The sequence below is a fragment of the Lissotriton vulgaris genome, chromosome 1_1 (assembly GCF_964263255.1).
Source record: "Lissotriton vulgaris chromosome 1_1, aLisVul1.2, whole genome shotgun sequence".
In the NCBI taxonomy this organism is placed as follows: Eukaryota; Metazoa; Chordata; class Amphibia; order Caudata; family Salamandridae; genus Lissotriton; species Lissotriton vulgaris.
In genome coordinates this window covers 371,628,899-371,652,220 of record NC_141685.1, presented here as the reverse complement: position 1 = coordinate 371,652,220, position 23,322 = coordinate 371,628,899, and the positions used below count along the sequence as shown (strand labels likewise).

Genomic DNA, 23,322 nt, shown 5'->3' with positions numbered 1-23,322 from the left:
GCTCTCACTGAGCCAAAGCAAATGCGAAAGAAATACGTTTTTGGTATGTTTTTAAGTTTTGGGATATTTATAATACAATACACAGGTAACACCCTAACTGAAAGAAAAGCCGTGGACTGTCAGTTCAACCTCATACATCAACGAGGAAGTTTGTATTAAAGAGGAAATTTAAACTGACGTGTGTTAAGATGAAACAAGGGGAAATGTGAATGTCACTGGCATTCACAAAGATGGAAAGGAGAAGATATTCTTCCCCAAGGCGTTCTAGACATGCTAGCAGCACAGGCACAGAGGGCCAACGACAATACAAAACCATTGTACCTGGGTGCATGCACGATGCACTAAGCACGGAGTAAAACGGAGACAGCGCAACTCAAAAGCTAGGCAGATGAGGTGAAATAGGCACACTAAAATTTCTTTAACCCCTATTGTGAATGGGACAAACTCGGCACATCCTGTATAGTAGACAAGGGTGGAGGGATGTGATGAATGCACCCAAAAGGGTGACCAGCATTTTGTTTCGGTCTACGCAGGGCCTTTCTGCCACTCCAGTCAGGTAGCATTCTTGACAGGCAGGGCACCATTGGAAAGAGAAGAATCCACAGCCACGGCCTGCAATACCCAAGCAGGAATCCCACTGGGTCACCAAGAATTGTTTTTCTTTTTTCTTTTTGTGTGGGGGTGGGTAATAATCACACCCCCTCCTGTAATGAGTCTGACCCCGTAGGGAGCATACCTTTATTTTGGCTAAGGGCACAGAGTCTAACCACTTCAGCCATTGATCTGTTATTGTGTCATTCACATTTTGCGTCCATCAAGCACAGCTTACAGCATGGCAAAATAGGCCAGCCCACTTAAGCCATTGTCTTTTATTGTGCCATTCACACTTTGCTTTCACCCATAACAGCATACAGCATGGGGCAATGGGTTAGACCACATCAACCATTGGCTACCTTAACTATTACTGAGAGCAAAAGGATTTCAAACAGCCCCCTACTAAGTAACACATTATTTATTGTATTTAAATAAGTCAATTAAATGACAAAAAATAAATGTTTCATGGAAATAAAGTCATTATAAAAACCAAGGCCAACAGACCTCTACAGTTATGCTTCAGAACAAGTCAACACTGGGCTGTTTCACCTAGTTAAAATGCCTGATTTTATTGGTAGATCCAGCCTGAAATAAGCTAGATCAAGGACGTTTACAAGTTTGCTGACGAAACAGTTCGTCTGGAAAGAGAAGAAGCAACTCATTGCATCCTTAACTGTTCTTCAATTGCTCTCACTAATGGATTGGTGCAGGTATTTCCTTCTCAAATGCCATACGTTTGGGCAAAAACATAGTATATGATCCAAAGATTCAGATTTCTAAATACATAGCCGACAGGGACTGTGCAAATGTAGGTGTGTTTTCCAGGAGACAACTAATTAGACAATAAGGATGTACAGCAATCGAAACAGAAAATATTTCATATTTTTGACAGCCCCAAGATCTGAACCAAGATACAGCTGAGACCCTACAATTCCCGCTTGTTAATATTACTGGTGGTGCGTGAAGGAGAGCAGTCTCTATCCTGCTTGAGTCCGTGGGGCGTGGTCACACGGATTGCTCACACGGGGAGCCGGTTGCCGCACCCACCTGGGACCAGAGCTGCAAGCATTTATTTGGGGCCCAGAGCTTCTCCTACTGTGAACTACACCGCCATGGGCAAACCCAGGAATAAAGTTACCGGGTCCGCGCAGGATCTAGATGAAAGTGCGACCGAGCGCATGCAGCCGGGAATGGGGGACCCGCTACAACGCCAACTGCAGCAAATCCTTGAAGCCATCTGTGACACAAAAGCCACCCTGCACCAGGATATCAGTACAGTTGCAGTGGGCTTGGGGCTTCTACGCGAGGAACATAAGTAGTTGTCAGGAAGGGTCAGGTATAACGAGGGAGCCGAAGGGAGCAATATGGTGTCTTACCTGGAACATTGGTTCAAAACAGTGGTGCCCCTGAGGGACTGACTTCCTTCTATACTTTGGAACGCACCCACAGAGTCTAGACCTTTGGCTCCAGGGAGGCCTCCGTGACCAATTGTGGCCCGTCTGCTGCACTTCCGGGACAGGGACATTCTACTGCAGAGGGCAAGGATGGAGGGCCCCTTTAAGGTGTACAATAATAAGGTCACTGTTTCCAGATTATACTCTGGAAGTTCAGCGGAAACGAGCTTCCTATATGGAAGTCAAAAAAGCCCTGAGAGACGAGGGGCTGCAGTACTCCCGGATGTTCCTGGCCACCCATTGTGCTCGACAATGCCACTCGCTACTTTGATTCTCCCTCTGACGCGTGGGACTGGCTTGAAGGCTACAAGGGGGGCCATGCGACTGATGTGTCCCCGGGAGGGAACGACTGCAGGGACCAGACGTCCTGGATCACAGAGATTACGGCGATCAAGGAGAAGAGCCCAGGTGCCGCCTAGCACAACCCAGATTGTGAAAGAGCGGGCTGCAGAATTGCAGGCGGTGATATCCTTAACCCAGACTCGGAGTCTGCCTGCAACGGATGATGATGCGGGGTCTGATAAGGGATCAGCAGACAATGACTCGGACATATCGAATGGTAGTAGCCTGAAATAGCCAGTGGTAACACCCCAAAGTGTGGATGATATTGTGTGACTGTAACGGAGTGCGGCGGAGCAGAACCGAGGAATGGTGGACTCCCGGAAATGACCCTGTTATACCTCCTTCCTTACAGACGGACCCCTGGGTTACAGGACTGGACGACATGGATGAGGAACACGGCGCCTTTAATTGGGCGTTCTCGGAGGAGGAGGAGGCCACTCCTCCTGTATACGTCAGCGAGGTCGGATTGGATAAACCCCAGGAAGTACTGTACGAGGGGTGTGACATCACCCCAGAGGAGGAGAAGGCGAGGAGCGGCGTCGGAGAGCGGTTTGGACAGATTGGAGAAGGCGGTAGCGAAGGACAACGAAGGAACCCCGAAGAACGTCCCGGAGGAGGAGACGAGTCCCACGGAGAGCCAGGAGGCCAACGACCCCGTGAGCCGCCGTGCCACTCTCCCGGGGGAGGAGCGTGGCTGTCCCAGGTACGGCAGCGTATGGCGGTGTGGGCGGGAAGAAAGCGTGTGTGTAAATAGTGTAAAGAGACCTGTGTTCGTGTTTTCCTCGTCTTTCCCTACCTTCTGTTTCCCTTACCCCGCGTTTAACCCTCACCTTCTGTAGCCCTTCCCACGTCACAGAGTGTGGTATAGTTGCACGTCATACACTGGTGAACTCCTCCCCTCACTTCACACGGTCCCAAGGTGCACTTCCCAGAAGACAGTAGAACTAACGGTTCCCTCTCTGTTGGTCTTCCTTTGCATGGGATCCGGAGTGACGAGACCCCTCCATGACCAGACCCTGAGGGCAAGCCCGGAGAACCGAAGACCAAGAAGGAAACAACAGTATTGCCAAAACGGATCCCAGTCAGTTTGCCAGGGAAAGACTTACGTTTAGAACCAGGAGAACTTTGATACTCAATACAAAACGTGCGATACCAATAAAACCCTCTTTACTTCCAAGACCTGGTGTCCATCTAGTCCCTGATTTGCTACCTGGTATACCTATTAGACCTGACCCAGAACCAGCAACCAGTACTCCTGCTAACCCTGGTCCCCAGCCCCCGTCTACAGTGACCTAGTTATTAGTTCCTGGCAGTAGTTTTTAATTCCCCCCTCTATTACTGTATTATCCTGAGTGAGGTCTCTGAGCTTGCTTGGATTCATCGTAGTTGGTGCCTCGCGATCTGGGTACACGTCCCCGGTCATCCGTGTCCACTACTGCCTCTGAAGTAGTCGGAGGTTTTATTTAGTTTTAGGTTATTAAGATTTGGATGGGAGCTCGTTACATAGTTTCTGTCCTTGGGTGGGGGAGTTAGGGGTTTGGGGTTGTTTTATAGGGACCCAGGCGTGGAATCATTGGCACTCGGAGTGACTGTTGGGAACAGATATCATCATGGGATCGTTGGTGGATTTAAAACGCATATCTTGGAATGTTAGGGGTTTGCACGCAATGGGCCGCCGTTATAAGGTACAGGCTTATTTAATACGTAGGGGGATTCAGATAGCCTTTCTCCAAGAAATGCATATCACGGGTCTAGAGGGTATTGAACTACAGCGTAGATGGAGAGGCCAAGTGTATCATACTGCTTATTCTGCTTTTGCGCGTGGAGTTTTAATATGGGTTAGGGCGGTGGTACCTTTTCAGCTAGTACAGCAGCTCACTGATCCTGTGGGCAGGTATGTGGTGGTGTGGGGCTGTATTAATGGCAGGGATATTACGTTGTGTAGTGTTTATGTGCCTAACATTAATCAGCCGTCCTTTTTTGCCCAACTCTCTGGAAAACTGGCGCCTTATTTGACCGGCACTGTTCTCATGGGAGGGGCCTTTAATTCGGTCACTGTTGCCCTGCTGGATAGGTCTCATCCGTCCCTCACCACTGCCCCTACCTATAAGATAGCTAAAGCTAGGAGGGCCTGGCAAGATCACTGGGGACTGATAGACGCATGGAGAGCGCATCACCCGACTGAGAGATACTATTCCTTTTTCTCGGCCCTTCACAAACTTCATCTTCGGATTGATGCCATACTCTGCTCCCTGGACCTGCATACTATGATCACGCATAGTGAATATCTCACCAGGACACTGTCAGATCATAACCCATTGCTGATCAGGGTTGAATGGTCTTGGGTGCGCCCGGCAAATCCGAATAGGCGTTTGAACCCAGAGCTCTTAGAAGATAGTGTCTTTTGGGAGGCTGTGGGCAATGGGGTGACCCAATATTTTTTAGAGAACGAAGGCTCAGCATCTTCGTTTGATGTGGAATGGGATGCCTTTAACAAAGTTGTAAGGGGGTTGTGCAGTTCAGCTCAAATAGCTTTATTCAACAGCATGTATCATAAAAGCTTCAAATTGCATCTATATAATAAAACTATATTTGCTAAATTTTAGGATAAAATCATGTAGTACAGTGCAGATGGTCGTTAAAACATCTTGACATAAAATTAATAGCAGCATATTTGATTTAAAAACATAAAACAAATTTCATAAAAAGCTTTAGTCTGGGACACTATATACATGAGGGCGTAATCCATCTCAGTAAACAATGTGTAAAGTATAGTTAACAGTGTTTAGAGGTTGTACAGCATTCCAGGAAGGTATATGGTTTTATTCGCAAGGAATGAGTCATAAATATCTACATTAAAATCACACCTCGTAGGGCTTTAATCCCGATTTGCCAGGCTTGGCCTAGAAACTTTGCCACTCCGCATGAAAAAAGGACACTGGAATCAGATTTTAAAATACGCTTAGCAGACCGGTAATCGCGGGTGCCCAAGTCACTACATATTGGTTTTAACCATTTCCTCCTAGATTTATTATAAGCAGGGTAAGCAAACAGGACATGGGCAACACACTCCACCGGAGCTCCACAGCACGGGCAACTCTGTCATGTTCTCGGCTGTACGCCACTTTGCCTTTCGGGTGTTAACAGGAAGCGTGCCGTATCTAAATTGTATACATAGAGTCCTATCTCGTGGGACCTGGATCACATCTAGATAGCACTCCAAGCTTCTAGTTTGGTTAAACAGGAAGAACTTCTCTATCAGTCTGCCCAACATTGGCTTGCATAGTTCTTGCCTGTCAATCCAATCCCAATAGTATCTCTTGAGTTCCACTTTACTAGGGGGGAGTCTGGCTGTCCCATGAGTCTCTAAGGCCATGTTGCATCATAGCTTTCTTCACATATGATAGCCACTTGGCCTTATAGTTTTTTTTTTTGAAGACCTTTATTGCATTTATTACAAGAACACAGCATTTGGCCTACAACCCAAAACGAGGGCCGGCCGCAAAGCATTTCGTGTACATGCCACATTATCTGGAGATTCTCAATAGTTAAGACCAAAGGCTAGTTGTACAGCAGGTCACATGAAGGTGCTTGAGTCTTGTATTATTATTATGCATATGATAAGCAGTCTCATTTTTTAGTTATTCAATAATAACAACTTAATACTTCAACATCCCCCCTCCCAAACACCTCAGGGATCAGATCATGTCATCGTTGAATTATACATAAAGTTCAAAGGCAATCGAGGTATGCAGTATATTTGATGTATCACAGCCTTGGATGATGTCTTGGTTAGGTCCTGCACCCCGCAGAAGGCCACCTCAGTGAAAAGAAAAAAAACTGTGCCACAGACATACGGAGGTGAAGATGAGGGACCTCCGTTAACAATTTTGTAAAAGATATTCATATGTGGACGAGAAGAACATCAGTACTATAGTCACCACTCTATAGTGGGCATTGCACAGCTAAAACCAACCAGGGACTCCTTTGCCCGTCAGTGGGTCCTTACGTTTATGCTATGTATCAATCATCATCAAGTTTCGACACTATATATGTTGTGTATGGGCCCCAGATGTCACGTGGCCGTGAGGTGACAGGCAGTTCCTCGTAATAACAGGACAGCTGATCCCGGCAATACGCCATGTCTTTCAACCATACTTTAACATCCGGCGCTCGCCTCCCTCCCAAAGCCATAGCCACTCTGCGCTTAGCAATCGGTAGTGCCAGCACTATCAATCGTCTCATTCCGGCAAGCACTCCAGAGGCCATGCCCAGCAAGCACAAGCGCGGGTCAACAGCAACGTCAACTGATGTCATTTCAGAGAGCGCGCAGTCACAGCAACCCAGAACTCATACACACGTTTACACCCCCATGCCAAGTGGATAACGTCGGCGCATTCCACACCACATCTCACACAATTGGACGTATCACGAAGACCATACCTAACCACCTGTGCAGGCGTGTAATACCATTGTTGTAAGAATTTATAATGAATGAGACGAAAATTCCCATTAGCGACAAATCCACCAGTCATGGAACAGCATTCAGACCATTCTTCATCGGTCATTGGTTCCGGCAAAAATGCATCCCACCTAGCCTTAGCCAGCACACAGCCCCTTCCTCATCCTCTTGCGAGGCCCGGTACAGTCTCGAGATCAATTTCACTCTATTTGCCGAGGTATACAGCAATTGTACGGCACCCAACACCGGCGGTTCGTCCGGAAAGGTAGGGTATAAAGCACATATCGCAGCCCGGAGCCTGACATATATAAACGTGGCCATAGTGGTATTAGTGGTCTGTTCCAACAAGTTCTGTAATGGTAGGAACGTTGCACTTGGGAATACATCTCCCATAGTGTTAATCCCTGCACCCTGTAGCAACTGTAGAGCTCCAATTTCGCTCGATACCGAGACCTCAGCATGAAATAGCAATGGCATACTCGGGGCATATAATGGCAACCTGTTCGATCGTTTGCCCAATTCCCGCCAGGCCCTGGAAGTAGATTGCACCGTGTCCACTTCCCCCTTGTCAAATACAGAGTGTGGATTCACTATCATCGCCTTTAATGGAAGCGGTAGGACAGCGCTAGCCTCAAGTGCTACGTGTGGCGTATATGGTGGGGCTGATAGCCAGTAAGTGGCAAAGTGTGCCTGAGCACAAAGATAGTACAGTCTCATGTCCGGCATAGCGAAACCCCCCAATTCGTAAGGTTTTGTTAATACCTCCCACTTCACTCGCGGCTTCTTCCTGGCCCAGGTTAAAGTAATTAGCAAGGATTGCAGTTGCGTAAAAAAATTGGACGTCAGGGCGATTGGTACGTTAACAAAATAGTACAAAAATTTAGGGAGAACCACCATTTTGATCAGGGATATCCGATCAGCAAATGTGAGCGGAAGCCGAATCCACCGTGCAACCTGGTCTTCAAATTTCGAAATAGCCATTCCGTAGTTAGCCCGAATCGTTTCTTGGCAATCCCTGTGCACCCAGATCCCCAGATAACGTACTGGCTCCGTCGCCCACTCCAATGGAAATTCCAATGGGAAAGGCAGCGTGATATACTTGAGAGGGGTAACAGTATGGATTTATCCCAGTTGATGGACAGGCCCGAAAAGCGCCCAAATCGAATGAATTCCCGAAGTACTTTTTCCAAATTTTGAGCAGGCTCCCTTACATACAGGACCATATCGTCGGCATACATGGATATCGCCAGGGACCGGAGAGGGAATCGTAACACCGTGTCTGCATACCTTTGTCGCAGAATGCACGCTTGGGGTTCCAGTACGATAGCGAATAACAATGGTGAAAGGGGACAACCTTGCCTAGTCCCCCTTTGCACAGGAAATGGTGCCGACACATGACCGTTAACTCGCACACTTGCAACTGGGTTCGTGTAAAGCAAAGGGATTAAGGACGTAAAGAAAAACGGTACTCCCATGCGGTGCAGCACTGCTATCATATATCGCCAGGCCACGGAGTTGAATGCTTTTGCAGCATCTAAAAGTACCCCGCAGCCTCTGCAAGGTCTGGCTTGAGAAGGTGCAGTACTGCAAACAAAGCCCTCAAATTGTGAGTCGTGGTTGGGAGGGGGATGAAACCGGACTGATCCGGCAATACCATAACCGGCAATATCAGGCGCAACCGCGTTGCGAGCACCTTGGCAATGATCTTAACGTCTGTATTTATAAGGGACAAAGGCCGATACGACTCGCACCTATTACGTGGCTTGCCCGGTTTTGGTAGGGCCACCAGCAATGCTTCCCTCATCGTTGCCGGCAATTGACCCTGCTCCAATACCTCTTCCAGAACCATCGCCAAGTGTGGCAAAAGCAAATCTACATATTCTTTATAAAATTCAGATGGTAAACCGTGAGTTCCGGCCGCCTTGCCATTTGGCAGAGCCGCAATCGCATCTCGAAACTCCCCCTCCGTTATGTGATGCATTAGGAAATCTTGTTGTCCCTTCGAAAGCCAGACCAATGCTATGTCCTCGAAATATTGCGCTAATTCTCCCTCCCCTGCCGTCTCCCTATGCTCATACATCTGCTCATAGTATTGTACAAAACAATCCAGGACACCAGTCGCACTAGTCATGGTGATATCCCCATCCACAATCTCCTGTACTCCACAGTGCCTAGCCCACGGTTCTCTTATTCTATCTGCCAGTCCACGTCCCGGACGCCCCCCCCTCACCATAATACCGCGCCCTAGTTCGTTTGGACAAGAATTTAACCTCTTGGTCTGCCAGTTCAGCTAATAGGGACTCCTCCGGTAGCACCTCATGTTGTCGTTCAAGAGACAACAGTTCCCCCTCCAATTTGTCCATGGAATCCCTCAGCGACTTGAGCACTCCCGACTGCAGCCCAATACATGCTCCCCTTATCGTCACCTTAAAGGCTTCCCAGACTGTACACATGTTCTCAACAGAGCCTACGTTTTTGTCAAAGAATTCTTCAATGATTGTTCTTAGTTTCTCGCGCAGTACTAGGTCTGTTAAGGTTCCCGGTGGTAGACGCCAGGAGAATGGAGCCGGAGCATGCGATGGCAGCCATACCTCCATAAGCACAGGAGCATGATCAAAGAGCGTTCGAGGCAAGTGGTGCACTTTCATAACCCAGCCACTAACATCCCGTGTCAGCAACCAGTAGTCCAGTCGCGACCATGTGTCATGCGCTGATGTATAGCAAGTACCTTCTCTCACTTCCGGATTGCCCAGACGCCACACATCCACCAATCCAAGTCCACTCATATCATCACGCACCGCGTCAGCGGCCCTCTTGTGCATATAGAGTCTATCATCCTTCCTGTCCAATGCGCCATCCAGAGTCACATTCAGATCCCCTCCAGAGATAATTGCTGAGGGAGGCAGAGTATAGATCTTATTCCACAGAGTGACATTAAATTCAGGATCATCAATATTTGGACCATATACATTGACCAGCGTGATCAGCGTACCGCACAGCTTCCCATGCAGTATAATATATCTAACTTCTTTGTCAATGTCCTCATGCAGTGAAACAAACGGTACATTTTTCTTAATTAAGATCATAACCCCACGCGCATATGATGAGTAGCTGGATGCCAATCGAGTGCCCGCCCATTGTTTGGCCACTGTCTCAGCCGCCCTCCCCTTAAGATGTCTCTCCTGAAGGATGGCCACCTGTACTCCATGCCTGTTAAAAAATGCCAACATGGTCTCGTCTTCTGTGGCCGGTTCAGTCCCCTTACATTCCATGTGATACAACTAATCTTGCCCCCCTTATCCATATGACCCTTCACTCATTGTGTCCTGAAGTATAGAGAGTGAGCTCACCGCCCAGCACCAATTGCGGAATACAAGGCAACAGACCAAACACTCATCTGCAGGAATCGTCTTAGAAGCAAGGTGAAATGTCAACCAACAGAACCCATTCCCATTTACTGCCCCTCTTAACCTCCCACCGATGACAATTGAATTGACTACCCAGACCTGAAATCCCTGGCAACCCCTAGCCCTCCCCCCACCCACTTCAGCACCCCCAAACTGCCAAAGCCTTTCCCAACCCCCCAAACCCATAAATCCCAACTCTGCTCCAAACATTTTGTGGGGATCTCCCATATGTGGGGGCGTAGGGGCGCTCAACTCCTGTCAGTGAACTAAACGGGAGAGGACCAAGCTATTTATATGAACATCCCACTCCCTCCACCCCAGCGTCACGGCTTATAGCATAGCATTTGCATATTTCGCTCACTGAATGGCATTATTCAGACTAATGTCCCATGTGGCACCAGCCTGCTACCATTAGCACACTATAAACACTGTAGTAACTGTCTTAATATCTGTAAGTGACCTAGTTCAAGCCATCTCAAGAATTGATATTATCTATGGGATGTCCTTAGAACTATTGCCATTTAAACATGATTTAACTACAATCATTGGGAAATCTATACCTCTATCGGTAACGGATTTCTGTATTATTTATATGTCCTGCACATCCCCATCACGTGCGGTGACTCTTTGAACTTTGAAAACTTTGTGGATTGGAAGGATTTCAGAACATGAATGAGTATGTATAAAATCTAGCTCTTTATACTTTATATACCATACATAGGTTAGAAAACATGCCCCTTTAACTACTAAATGAATATATGACAATACCTTCCTTGGACGAGCCCGAGTTAAGAATTCACCCCCTCTATGGCAGGTATATAAATATCTTAACATTATTTCTCGCACGTAGAATTCCCCGGATTTATATTAGGTAGGTGCATTTTCAAATCTATGTATATGCATTTACTATACTGCTATCTCGCTTGAAGATGTCGAATTATAAAAGATATATAAAAAATATTCTTAATACCGTATTATAGTGTTCCAAAACACCAGGGTTAATATTAATTTTACCCCGATTTAATAAAGGACACACCACTACCTTAAAATAATAACAGAAAATCCAAAATAACCATACAAACCCGAGAATGTTCGGGCGCCATTTTGAATTGGGACGTGTTAGGTGTAACTAATTTTTTAAGTAGTCCTTCGTTTATTCCGATGAAGGTCAACAGTAACGCTCGAATTTCGCGCCATAATCTTTGTTTATATGGGACCTTCGTTATCCGGCAGCCATCCGCACTTTTCGTGGAGGCCGGGTCCCGTAAACACGAGCGTCGGAGCAGCACCATCCTGCTGTCCGTTCGTCGCCTACTTCTTTAAGGTAAGAATTTCGGCAAGCAGGGCACTTTAAACAATCTCCGCCACTCAGCCTGAAAACGGACCTTGGAGTTAACGTTATTTGACCTCCAACCGTTACTTCCTTTTTTAGAGACGGCTGATTTATTTTCCGTGTGGAGGTGGGAGTCACATAAAACGATCGTTGGAACAGCACCACCCTGCTGCTCACGTACTGATTTTAATTCTAAGGTAAGAATCCTAGATGCTCTCGACCAAACATTATCTTAAACTCTATTATGGACCCATATGCACACGGATTAAATAGTTAACCCTATTTACTTCCAACCGTTACTCTTTTCATAGAGACGGAGGACTCATTGTCTATGTGGAGGTTGGATTCATGTAAAACGAGCGTTGGAACAGCACCACCCTGCTGCCCGCGTAGTATATTAATATCTAAGGTAAGAATCCCAGGTACTCGTAGCTATCATTACCCTAGCTTAAACATGAACTAATAAGAGAACTTTATTGATCCCCAACCGTGACTCTTGTTACAGAGACGGGTGATTAATTGTATATGTGGAAATCAGATTCATAAAACACGAGAATTGGAACAGCACCTTCTTGCTGTCCATACGCTGTTTATCACTAAAAGGTAAGAACCTATGGACATCTCGCACTTGAAATATTCTTCTAACAATTGTACCTCAAATTATACTGTCGTTCAAACTTAGACTGACGCGCATTTATGTATCCGCCCACAGAAAATACCTCTGTACTTGTCCCACCCCGAGCCTCCGAATAGCAAGCAAGACTCATCGTATCACTATTCTGGTACTTTTTACGAATATCCAAGGTAATTTAAACGCGGGGTAAAAATGAGACGCTTAGAAATCAGCGATGTCACGCAAAATTAATTAACAGTGAAAGTTCTGAATATCTATGCAAGCTATAATAATTATAGTAATGCCTACAAAATAAGTTTTCCAGGCTTGTTTCTGCCCTTTGTCATTACTGGGACCATCGCCTGCGTTATTGTTTAGATCTGCGCTACATATATTGCCTATTCCATCAACCTGAGTATTTGTTATGATGCCGCCAATACGGCCTGATATACCCCACTATCTATTATTTTTAGGACCATCCACATGTCATGGGCAGTAATCTGGACCCAGTCAATTATATCTTGAACAAATCTCTCCTCAGGGTCCCTTTCTATCTAAATTTTGTTTTTCTCTTATAGTATCAGAACCTTCGTCTCTCTGAAAGTAAACCCAATTATAGGGGTTACAACCTTCCATCACTGTTACTGTATGGATAGAGCATCCAATGTTTGTAAGTAATCCCTTATGTACCATAAACATATGTCTATGTCTGCATTGTGCTAGCAATAATATAAGAGGACCCAATACACTTCATATTCACAACCTCTATCAAACGGGGCGAAACGATATTATGTAACATTTGAAATCTAGCCTATGTATAGCAATAAATCACAAAAATATGCTATCAGCTTTGTGTTTTTCTGATTAAGGTTTAAACCAGTTATGAAGGATCAATCTATGAATCGCTATAATTGGTCAGGTACTGTACAATCGATAGAGATCTTTCTGCTGATCATTGCCACTGTTTGGACAAATCGAGTAGGAGGGTTAGTGTGATAGTAAGGAATGTCATGTTTTGATATGTTGATATATGGAATATGTTTTAATATACATTTTTTTCTTTCATATATGTATTTTCAGGATTTATCCTATGTCTCCTGAAGAAGGCGGTTCACTGCCGAAACGCGCGTCGAGTTCTTATGTTCTTTTTTAATATTTGACGTATTACATGCATCTTCGTGTATGAATTTTATGTACTGTTTATGAATTTTATGTTTTGATTAATTGAACTGTATGTAATTGAATTATTTCTTTATTTCTATTATATGGGTTGACCCCGTGGTCACACACTATATGTTGTTTTTAAACAAATATTTATTAAAGATACATATTTTGTATAGATATAGTTATATGTTTGATTTTTCCTGCTTGATTTCTGACCTATCCCGATTGTTCACAGTGTATACTAGACGTCCTGGGATTTTTTCTCACACTAGTAACTGTCTTTCCCAGCAGGCAGCCACCCACCAGCCCATGTCTGCTGTCTATTTCATCCCTTACACAGAAGAGTGGTCACACAAGGCCAGCTGTATGTCCTCAGCAATTGTGAATTGAACCAGTGCTTAAGTCGTAGAAGAGTAGCTGGAGTGCGTGTCGTACCATTGAACATGCAAAGATGCAAAGTTCCACCATCAAAAGATCAAGTTATACAGGGCCAAAGCTTCAGGAATGAGAGTGGTTTGACAATTAGCAGCAGCACCCCCGTTGTGATGAACGAGAATTACTGAGTTGCTTGAAAAGTCTAAAGGCTCATGCTACTTCGTCGTGTACGTCTTCCTCCCTATCCTGTGCCATATTTGAGTCACGTTTTCTCTTTTTTTGCTTTTTAGCATAGTCCATGGTCGCCTTAGGAGAGGTAAAGATTTTGTTATCAGATGGGGCCCCGATCCGGAGGCGGGCCGGGTACAACATGGCATATGGTATTTCTTCCGCTCGGAGAAGTTGTTTCACCACATTAAATTCCTTCCGTGCCGTTTGCACTGCCATCGTGAAATCGGGGAAGAATTCTAGTTTGTTGCCCTGATATTCTATGGTGCCCTTCTCACGTGCCAGGCGCAAGATCACGTCTCTGTCTTTATAGTGAAGTATGCGGGCAATGATGGGTCGGGGCTGCGCCCCAGGCACTGGCCGTTTCGCTAAGGATCGATGTGCTCGTTCCACTATGAATACTCTGGATAGTTGTTAAGATCCGAATATGTCTATCAATAATTGTTCCATGAAATCTTCCATTTTGCCAACATTTGTGGATTCCGGCAGCCCCGTAACGAGGATGTTGTTGCGTCGGGACCGCCCTTCCAACTCCTCATTTTTGGCCTGAATAACCTTCAAAACACGTTCCATATTGAAAACTTTATTAGTCACTGTGGCAAGACCATCCTCTGTGGCCGATACCCTCTGCTCAACTTCTCCCTTTCCGTTCATTCTGTCTGTCGAATTATGTAGCCATATGATCAAGCCTGTGATTGACTGCCTCCATGGTGCCTTCGATGGATTGCAGAGTTTTTTGCATTGCCACGAGCGTGGCCTCTAGATTCGGTGTCCCGCCGGTGGCCCCAGTGGATTCAGTGTCCGGGGGTGTCTGTGAGGAGGACATCGCAGTTTTTCTAGTTTCAAAGTTTATTTTGGGCTGATTTCTCTCAGGCCTGCCCATGCTGCAACCAGTCTGCTATATCCAATATCACCAGTAGTAGGGTGTAATCTGATAGTGATGTGGCAATGCCTACAGGCCTGACCAGTATCCAAAACCAAAGGGTGTAAGCAGAACCAGCACCCGAGGAGAAGCAGCTCCAGGTGCCGCTCGGCCTCTATCGCCGGCCAACTAGCAGTGCCGAAGCCAGGCCCGGGTCGCGCCACCTCAGAAAGCCGATCTCCCCTCCTCAGTTTGCCACGGGGCCAAGTATCAGCTTCAGAACTCAGTCAGCGGGAATGCTCCAGGCACTACGGAGCCGCCGCCTTACCGGTGTCCTTCGACAGACGCCCAGGACCACACCCCGCCCCCACCGGCCGCAGTTCGCGCGGAGCAGCCCAGTACGACCTAGTGCTACCTCCGCAGCCCCGGACTTTCCTAGGCCGCTGCCCCACGCACCACCACCAGCAGAGTCAGGCGCCAGCCCCGGGGTCGGCCATTCGTCGCTGCTTCAGACTGGAACTCCCCCGCTTGTCTCGACAAACTTCTCCGGCCACCCTCACTGCTCCCAATCTCGATGCCAGGTGCCGCCGGACCCCACCACACCAGCCAGGTCTCAGTCGCAGCGATCAGGCCCGAGCGCCACGAGGCCGGGCCCCAGCAAGACGATCACTGGCCAGTGTTCGACCCGGGAGGAGAGATCGATGTCCGGAAACAGCTCCAATCAGTGCCGTGTCACTTCAATCACGCATAGCCATCAAGCTGGTAAGTGACAAAGGCAGGATGTGTAGGATATTGGAAGGATTTTAGCTCGGTCTGGCGGAGCCTCACATGAGTGCGGCCATCTTGCCCGGCACCCTCTAGCGCGCCCCCCCCACTTGACCTTATAGTTTACATCCAGATTAATTACCTCCGTTAGAGCTGCAGCATAGTTAGTAAACTCTTCAGTGCGTTGTAGGCAAGCCCAAAAAACAATGGTTGTAACCTGGCAATTGCTCTAAATGGACGCCTACCCATGTCATACATTAATGTTGTTAAAGGGGTGTTGCGGGGAAGCATCGCCAAATCCCTCAGAAATGTGTGCTCAGACCTACTTATTTCATCCACATTTTCAAACCCTCATAGCTCGGCTCCATACATGGCCGAGCTAACTGCCTTTGCTTCATAAACTGCGAGCACAGGGGCAACTGGCCTACTATAAGAGGAGCGATGTTCTCTGCTTACTGCCCCAGCCACGCGTTTATGGTTCAGAATAATTTTAGATATATGGGGCCTTCAGAGCATTTTATTTGAGAGTCGTATGCCTAGGTATTCGAAATTCCCGACTCTTTCCAGAGGGGTACCATTTAGTGTAAAGTTGTTCTTAACAGATTTTGGGGGGTTAATAACCATAAGCTTGGCCTTCGTGGTATTAATAACTAAGCCCCGTGCATCACAAAAGGATTGATATCTGAACAACAATTTTTGAAGCCAAACCGGAGTCTTTGACACCAACAAGGTGTTGTCAGCGAATAGGAGCGTTGACACTTTGTCACCCACTAAAATAGGCGCATCCGCTGGATCCTTCTGTAGAAACTTCACCACTACGTTCATACAAGGAGAACAGGGTGGGAGCCAACACGCAACCCTGGCGCACTCTCTTGTCGACAGATATCCGCTTCGTTAAATGACCGTGGGCGCCCCATCTAACCTGAGCATAGTTACCCTCATGAAGACGGATTAGTAAGTTAAGATTTAGCAGAGGAATGCCCATATCATTTCAAATCTGCCACAGTTTGGCCTTCGGTACCAGATCAAAAGTTATTTTTAAAATCAATGAATGCCATATAGAAGCTACCTTTCCCAATTAAAACCGCCTTCCAATATATGAGCATTAGCCTAAAAACCTGATAGATCGTCCCGGCATTGGCCCTAAAAGCTGCCTGGTTTTGTGAGAGGATATCTTCCTCATCACACCAAAATTGTATTCTATGCAGGAGAACCCTACCAAGCACCTTTTGCATTACATCAGTCAAGCTTATGGGCCTATAATTTGGAGGGTCTTCCTTACCACCTTTTTTGTAAATGGGAACTACTTCTGCGCCTTTCCAAGAATCTGGAACTGGGCATCCTGCAGCAATGGTATTAAACAATAAGTAAAAATAGCACGACCACCCTCTAGAATCAAATAAAAATAACTCTCCTGGCAAACCATCCGGTTCTGGGGCCTTAGCAGGGACAAATTTTAAAACCGCAGACTCTATTTCAGCCCGCGAGAAATGGTCTCTATCATTCTCTATAGGAGGTATGTCTGGGGTGCTGCATAGCTCCTCCAGACATCAGTCTTCAATAGAGGAATATAGCTTTGCAAAGTGATTATGCCAATCATAGCCAGTGATATGATTGGATACAGTGTTTGCGTCCCTGTTGGTTCCACGACTCACTAGAGACCAGAAGAGACTCTTGTTCTTTTCCTGACTAGCGTCCTTCAGCGCTGACCAATGTCACTCATCCCATTCAATCTTCACTTTGTGTAAAGCTACCTTGTAGTCGTTCCTAGCCATTTTGACCCTAGAATAATTTTTAGTTCTAATTGCTAGGATCAGAGATTGTCATTTGAGTTTAAATCTAAAGTGCATTGCCAATGTGGTTGGGGTCAGGAAGACCATACTCCAAGATCTAGATACTGCTGATCGATGCCTGCGAGAACAGGAGTGTACTCGACCTGGTCAACCTCAAAGACACAGGGCCGTACTGGAAGCGAGAGAAGCAGTCGCTGTGGAAGTTGAAAGACTGCGCTGCTTCGACTATAGGAAATATGCCGCCTGCGCCCACACCAAGCGAGATGAGTCTGGCACGTTACTGGCTTGATTGGCCAACCCTGAGCAGTGAGGATCGCCTACTTTTGAATTATATAGCCCATCGGTGGAACTTTGCCGCACACAACAGGGAATAAATGGGCAGTTCCATGCATATTACACTGAGCTTTACCAGAGTAAGGTCCTGATGAATGGGGTGGTCCTCAAAGAGTTTCTGGCGGAGGCAGATCTCCCAGTAATTGCTAACTCAGAAGCAGAAAAACTCGGTCAGTACATTACATTGGGAGAAGTGAGGGGTGAGATTAAACATATGGCACGCAATAAGGCCACCGGAGCAGATGGGTTGCCAGTCGAATTTTATCTCACCTGCATAGATACGATTGCCCCTAAATTAGTGATCCTATATAATGAGACATTGAAGGTCGGACATCTTCCTGCCACTACCCGCGAAGCGATAATAATCCCCCTCCTGAAACCAGGAGAGTCACCCTCGGATAGAACTGCGTACAGGCCACTGTCTATGCTTCCTACCGATTATAAGATCTTGTGTCGGATACTGGCGGCCCGGTTGCTCCCCCATATGACCCACTTGTTCCACACAGACCAGGCGGGATTTATTCCAAAGCAAAACACAGCAGTTAATGTGCGACGACTACTCCGCGTATTGGAATCTGATACGTACTCGAGGGCATCAGCTGCCATATTCTCGGTGGATATTGAAAAGGCCCTCAATAGCCTAGAATGGCCTTTTTTATTCCAGGTTATGCGCACATTTGGACAAGGGGAGGACTTTGTGAATTGGACAGCATTGTTATATAGATTCTCTACGGCACGCTTTAAACAGGGGGCTCGATCTCAGATACATGTGCGGTGAGCAGAGGGACACATCAGGGTTGCCCGCTCTCCCCTCCATTATTTGCTTTGGCTGTTGAACCATTAGCGGCCCATGCTCAGAAGGGTTGTCGATACAGGGCCTCAATGTCTAAGGCGATATTCAATACATTGCGCTTCATGCTGATCTACTTATGTTCTTAGCAGACACAACAGCTGCTCCCGGATCTCGACTGGTAGCGGGACTTAGGGTGAACTGGGAGAGTCCTGCCTATTCCCTGTGACCCCCCAGTGAGGGAGGGTCCTTCAATAACGGATGGAGTTCATTAGGAGTATAATTGCCTGACTTACCTGGGGCCCCGTCTTATCATACTCAGGTGGATCTCTTGGAGGGGAACGTGCGCACGGCCATCCGGGGGCTTCAAGGCAATATGGAGTTCTGAGGGACGAGCCCACTATCAGTGGCGGGCCGAGTGGCTCTGTTTAAGATGGTGGCTCTGCCTAGGCTTCTATATTACTTTGGGACACTCCCCATCTGGATGCAGGCAACGATCTTTAAGCGCCTGCAAACGATGGTCAGAGGATTTATCTGGCCAAGGGCAGGCGAAGAGTGGCTCTAAAGACCCTCTTACGGTTGAGAGGTGAGGGTGGACAAGCTGTGCCGGACTTAGAGTCTAATTATTTAGCAGCAAAACACACAAGATGATGGACAGAATGTTGCACAATGGCAAAACATTCACCCCCAGTCACAGATATGGGTTTAATCCATTGTTATTTTGCTCAACAAGCCACCCCAGTTCAGACATGGCCATATGCATATCAGCCTTGACCCTGTGCCTCATGGAAACTGTCCAGCTCGAACTGCCAAGCCATGTCTTCCCTGGACCGGAATCGAGCATCCTAGGACCGGTTCTGTCTATCAGCCGTCTTCAGCCAGGATTGCTCGATTCCAGTGGCGTAGTGAGCACGGGACCCACGTCTGGGCATACCCTTCCCGCATAGGGTGAACAGCAAAACACACAAGATGATGGACGGAATGTTGCACAATGGCAAAACATTCACCTCCAGTCACAAATCTGGGTTTAATCCATAGTCTAATTATTTAGCAGCCCAACTGCAATGGCTTACCCAAGCGGTGGCTCTGGAGTTTAGAGGAGTGGGCGAGGGGGAAGGCAGACAGGTTCCCAGGCGAATCTTGTCTGCTATTATTTTACAGCAATCGCTGTGTCTCAAAACACTACCTATGTTATACAAAACTTTCCGGTTGTGTTGGAACAGAAGCCAGAGGATAGCGCAGATTGCGCGCCCTTATGCTCCCGAGATTCCCATCACTATGTGTATGGTACTCCCTCACGGGGGTAACTGGGCAAGACTGAGTCAGTGGAGTGATCTGGGCCTGACAGCACTGGGTGACCTGTATGATGATAGTACCCTTATACCGTTCGAGACTCTGAGGGACCGACATGATCTACCTCGAGGGGACTACTTGCCCCATTCAGCCCTTATAGCAGCCATTCAGAAGCACTGGGGGTAGGGTCTTTCTGAACTGCAGACTTCCATGGTTTGCCAGTATGTGGTATTGGCTGCGGGTACTATCAAGGCAGTCACGTGTTTATATAGACTAATTACCCAAGAGAGGCTCGCCCCACTGGCGGACCTGCAGCAGAAGTGGGAGGATGACTTAGGCATGGAGATCCCTCAGAAGATGTAGTCTGAATTGTTGGAACGGCCTTGGAAATGCACTAGAAACGCTCAATTCCAGCTGGTTAACTTGTTTAGATTGCATAGGACGATTCTGACTCCAGCAAAAATTAACAAATATTTTAATGTGACCACAGCGCTCTGCCCGTGATGCAACAAGGAAGGGGCAGATCTTCGCCATATGCTCTGGGACTGCCCCAAATTGAGCAGTTACTGGGGGGAGGTGATGGAGCTGCTCTGTGACATCACCAAGAGGATTGTAGAACTAGCGCCAAGCCCCTGCTTACTCCACTGGTTCCCTCACACCTCCAAAACTAAGATCACTAGTAAGTTAATAGACTTGGGTCTGGTGTTAGCCAAGCGGGAGATTACAGCGCACTGGAAATCTACACAAGGCCCGAGCACTAAGAGATGAAGGAGCGTTTTTCTCCGATGGGCGGAGTGCCAGGGCACTGTTAGGATTCAGGCAGCTAGTTGCGCGCATAGTGACAAAGCTTTAGAAATGGAAAGAGCTTGTATTCTCGATAGCTAAACAACCTGAAGATACAGCTGTTAGGTTTCATTAGTGCCTTACTGAGATCATGAACTGGATGAACCATAGCTTCCTTAAAATTAACACATATAAGACAGAGGTTATTGAGTTTGGTCAGGGCCGATCCCTGTGGAATGACTCCTGGTGGCCGATGGGAGCAGGGGAGTGCCCCAGCCCCATGCCCAAGATCAGAAACCTTGGAGTCATCTTCGATAGCCAGTTAAACTATTCCGCTCAGGTAAATAGCCTTACCTCTTCCTGCTTCTTTCTAATAAAAACGTTGAGAAAGATCTTCCCTTTCATTGAGCAGGAACAACAAAAGACAGTGGCGGTGGCTCTCTTATTATCCAAACTCTATTGCAATGTTCTGCTGTTGGGGATTGATAAAAACCCAGATGAGTAAGCTGCAGTAATTACAAAATCCTGCTGCAAGGCTGCTTTTAAATATACCTAGTAGTCAATCAACCTTGGCAGGAATCAGAGCAGTGCATTGACTCCACGTACAGCAGTGTGTGGAATTCAAGGCCTTATGCCTGGTTCATAAAGCATTGTACGGGAAGGGGCTAAGGACATCCAAAAAATGGATATGCCCTATACCCCCGCTCGCGCCCTAAGGTCCAGTAACCTGGGCCTTCTTCAGATTGATGGGATTAGGCGAGTAAGATGGGATGGAATAACTTTTTCAAACTGTGCAGCAAAGTTATGGAACCAAATGCCAACAGCCATGAAATTCCAGTCAAATCGACAATCTTTCAGGAAAGATCTGAAAACTTGGCTGTTTACCTCGATCTAGCTCCTGTAACATAGGCTGTACCACTTCCATACACACCAGCGCCAAGACGCCGTGGCATTCGAGCGCTATACAAACATATACCCTATCCTATATCCTATCCTAGTCTCCCAGTCTACTAAATAGTTGAGGGCGAAGTCTTTTGCTCTGTGTATCTTTACGGGACATGACGCACAGCTGGCTCAGACAGCTACATCATGACAGAGGGAGACCCATCCAAGGGTATATCCCATCCAGGGATAGATCCCCTCGATAGACATTTCAGACACTATGACACATGACTGGGCCTTTCCTGACAGCAGATATATGGTGGGGTCTGGTGTCTGAGAGCAGACAACCTTAGCTATCAACTGCAGGGAAGTCTGACCCCCTAAGAAGTTATCCGGTGAGGTGGAATTATCACTGAACTGAATCTTGAGGTATTTGGGGGAGGTGGGCCTGACAGGCTTCCACTGTAGAGCCGCTTGAGGGTAGGGCTTGTGGAATGTGCTATTATTAGTCACGGTCTCCTGACGGCATACAGTGATATTCACAAATTGCACATATAAAAGTTGCTACAGTAAACAAGCAATGGCATAGCCAACTCACTCCTCTTAATCCCCCCTAAAAGACATTAACAAAAAGCTCTCTCCTGCTCTTTCTCCGGGAATGCCCCAAAAATCTGGAACTCTCTCCCTGCTCACATCAGGACGAATCTCTCTTTCACGGTCTTCAAGAGACAACTAAAAGAATTTCTCCTCAACCGCCACCTCTATGCTTCCGGACAATGACTTCGTTACTCTTGGTATCCAATATCCTTGTGATTCTTATTGCTTATGTTTTTCACTTTTATGTATGCTGTAAAGCGCTCTGATACCCCCAAGTCTTGCTAGCGCTATATAAAACTCCAAAAATAAAAACTAAATAAAAATTTAGTTATGCAGCACAATATCCTTGGTGCAACCACATTAACTGTTGCATGGCTAAACACGTATAAGGTCCCAAAGGCGAGACCTATTGGTTATGCCAATGCTTGGTGCGTTTGGGTGTGGTTGTGTGTTTGTGTGTGTTTGTGTGTGGTTGTGTGTGTGGTTGTGTGTGTGGTTGTGCGTGTGGATGTGTGTGCGTGTGGATGTGTGTGCATGTGGATGTGTGTGCGTGTGGATGTGTGTGCGTGTGGATGTGTGTGCGTGTGGATGTGTGTGCGTGTGGATGTGTGTGCGTGTGGATGTGTGCGCGTGTGGTTGTGTGCGCGTGTGGTTGTGTGCGCGTGTGGTTGTGTGCGCGTGTGGTTGTGTGTGTGCGGTTGTGTGTGTGCGGTTGTGTGTGTGCGGTTGTGTGTGTGCGGTTGTGTGTGTGCGGTTGTGTGTGTGCGGTTGTGTGTGTGCGGTTGTGTGTGTGCGGTTGTGTGTGTGCGTGTGTCTCTGGTTGTGTGCGTGTGTCTCTGGTTGTGTGCGTGTGTCTCTGGTTGTGTGCGTGTGTCTCTGGTTGTGTGTGTGTGTACGTCTCTGGTTGTGTGTGTGTGTACGTCTCTGGTTGTGTGTGTGTGTACGTCTCTGGTTGTGTGTGTGTGTACGTCTCTGGTTGTGTGTGTGTGTACGTCTCTGGTTGTGTGTGTGTGTACGTCTCTGGTTGTGTGTGTATGTCTCTTACGTCTCTGGTTGTGTGTGTGTACGTCTCTGGTTGTGTGTGTGTACGTCTCTGGTTGTGTGTGTGTACGTCTCTGGTTGTGTGTGTGTACGTCTCTGGTTGTGGGTGGGTACGTCTCTGGTTGTGGGTGGGTACGTCTCTGGTTGTGGGTGGGTACGTCTCTGGTTGTGGGTGGGTACGTCTCTGGTTGTGGGTGGGTACGTCTCTGGT

The 23,322-nt window shown here is 47.1% G+C and overlaps 1 protein-coding gene across 4 annotated transcripts in view; it reads right to left on the bottom strand.

Annotated features, from left to right (window-relative positions):
* The window catches only part of OSBPL9 (oxysterol binding protein like 9), a 1,205,712-nt gene that overhangs the window by 1,074,445 nt on the left and 107,945 nt on the right, over positions 1-23,322 (bottom strand). The gene's annotated exons all lie outside the window — the stretch shown is intronic.